Source organism: Mus caroli, chromosome 13, assembly GCF_900094665.2.
Source record: "Mus caroli chromosome 13, CAROLI_EIJ_v1.1, whole genome shotgun sequence".
NCBI classification, from domain to species: Eukaryota; Metazoa; Chordata; class Mammalia; order Rodentia; family Muridae; genus Mus; species Mus caroli.
Genome location: NC_034582.1, coordinates 87007030 through 87009598, shown reverse-complemented (window position 1 = coordinate 87009598; position 2569 = coordinate 87007030). Strand labels below are relative to the sequence as shown.

Here is a 2569-nt window from a genome sequence, read left to right as displayed (position 1 = left end):
GTCATACATAGCTCAGAAAAATTAGGGAGGCTGAGGACTCAGCAGCCAGAACATTTAAATTGGGTACTTTGAGGGGCATTTAATAAGGATAGTATCCTTTACAAAGGTGGGATTGATGGGGAAAAGGAGAGAGGGCAGGACCTGGCCCAGCAAGATAGACCACCCTTTCTATGCTGAAAGGTCAGGAAAAGAGCAATGGCTGGAACCTAGAGCCAGAGAAGGCTGCCTGGGCAGCTGTGTCCTTTGCTAAAAGGATACAGATATCATATAGAGATCCAATATGTGGTCAGTCCTTACCCAATCCTCCCTCTGCTAGTGTTCTCTCTTAAAGCTGGCAGACAGGAAGCCTCAGGGAGAGCCTGTAGTTGTCATCTTAAGAGTAAGGAAGAATACAGAGTGAACCTGAAGGAATAGATAGAAGACAGTCCAAGTTACATTCCATTTGCCAGTCCTAAGAAATCAGTTATTTCCTAATTCCACACCTGGGAAGACCAGCTTATCCAACCAGTAGAAAGAATATAAATTGGTACCTTTAAAGATAGGTAAAATTTGACACAGCAGGTCTACTACATGAAACTTACAAACATATTTTCTTCAGTATTCAAAGCAACGTGTGCAAAGATTTTTTTGTATTGTTTTATTTGGGGAGGGGGGGAAACGAACTTTATTGATGGTATTCAAGAGAGTAGGGAGGGCTCCCTAGGCCCCTCCTGTTATGGGAGTCTGGGGTGGAAATTGTAAGGGAGATGCTCAGTGTTGGGGGCCGAGTTGGGACAAGGACTCCTCAGCAACGGAGGGCCTCTCTCTTGCTCTCAGTGTCCTTGCTCGGGTGGGTGGTCCAGGGTTTCTTACTCCTTGGAGGCCATGTAGGCCATGAGGTCCACCACCCTGTTGCTGTAGCCGTATTCATTGTCATACCAGGAAATGAGCTTCACAAAGTTGTCATTGAGAGCAATGCCAGCCCTGGCATCAAAGGTGGAAGAGTGGGAGTTGCTGTTGAAGTCGCAGGAGACAACCTGGTCCTCATTGTAGCCCAAGATGCCCTTCAGTGGGCCCTCAGATGCCTGNTTCACCACCTTCTTGATGTCATCATACTTGGCAGGTTTCTCCAGGCGGCACGTCAGATCCATGACAGACCTTGGGGGTAGGAACACGGAAGGCCATGCCAGTGAGCTTCCTGTTCAGCTCTGGGATGACCTTGCCCACAGCCTTAGCAGCACCAGTGGATGCAGGGATGATGTTCTGAGCAGCCCCACGGTCACGCCACAGCTTTCCGGAGGGGCTATCCACAGTCTTCTGGGTGGCAGTGATGGCATGGACCATGGTCATGAGCCCTTCCACGATGCCAAAGTTGTCATGGATGACCTTGGCTAGGGGAGCTAAGCAGTTGGTGGTGCAGGATGCATTGCTAACAATCTTGAGTGAGTTGTCATATTTCTCGTGGTTCACACCCATCACAAACATGGGGGCATCGGCAGAAGGGGCAGAGATGATGACCCTTTTGGCTCTACCCTTCAAGTGGGCCCCAGCCTTCTCCATGGTGGTGAAGACACTAGTAGACTCCACAACATACTCAGCACTGGCCTCACCCCATTTGATGTTAGCGGGATCTCGCTCCTAGAAGATGGTGATGGACTTCCCATTGATGACAAGCTTCCCATTCTCAGCCTTGACTGTGCCCTTGAGTTTGTCGTGTGTGGAGTCATACTGGAACATGTAGACCATGTAGGTGAGGTCAATGAAGGGGTTGCTGATGGCAACAACCTACACTTTGCCATGTGGAGAACAGAAGACAGTCCTGGTGACCAATACAGCCAAATCCGTTCACACCTACCTTCACCATTTTGTCTACGGGACGAGGCTGGCACTGCACAAGAAGATGCAGCTGTCTCTGGAATAGGGAGGAGCAGAGAGCTTATATTGTTTTAAATTGAAAAAGGAGTCAACTGTTTATCCATCTGAATAGAACTGGCTAAATTATGCCATAATCATTGCAATAAAATACAGTGCAGCTGTACAAAAATGTTAGAGGGGTCCTGCTTGCTGACACAGACAGATGCCTAATACAGAAAGGAATTCTGGATAGACAGTAAAATGAGGTTACCTTTGGACATGTGAATGTATATTTGGGAGTTAGAAATGAAGGCTTTGTTTTGTTTTTCTGTTTTTCCCTTAACAGACTTTAATTATTTGAATTCTTTTTACAATGATCATGTATTATTTTAATACTATAAAACCAAACCAATTTGTTTTAAATGTTTTAAAGATACCTATGGTATGGTCCACAAAAGATAGCCCAGAGAGTAAAGTTTAGTCTACAACCCACATTTAATACCTAGCATAAACATCAAACACTGGGTGAGTCAGTATGTGCTATGATCCCAGTGCTGGGGGGTCAAAGGCAAAAGATCTTTTGGATTCCTTTGGCCAGCCTGTCTACCTGCATCTCCAGTCTCCAGGAACAGAGGAAGACCCTGTCTTAAAAAATAAGATGGAGGGGCTGGAGATGGCTTAGAGGTTAAGAGCACTGACTGCTCTTCCCAAGGTCCTGAGTTCACATCCCAGCAAC

At 46.6% G+C, this 2569-nt stretch overlaps 1 pseudogene; it reads right to left on the bottom strand.

Annotated features, from left to right (window-relative positions):
- Positions 1 to 848: 848 nt before the first annotated feature.
- Positions 849 to 1740, bottom strand: LOC110308378 (annotated as a pseudogene).
- Between the last annotated feature and the right edge of the window lie 829 nt (positions 1741 to 2569).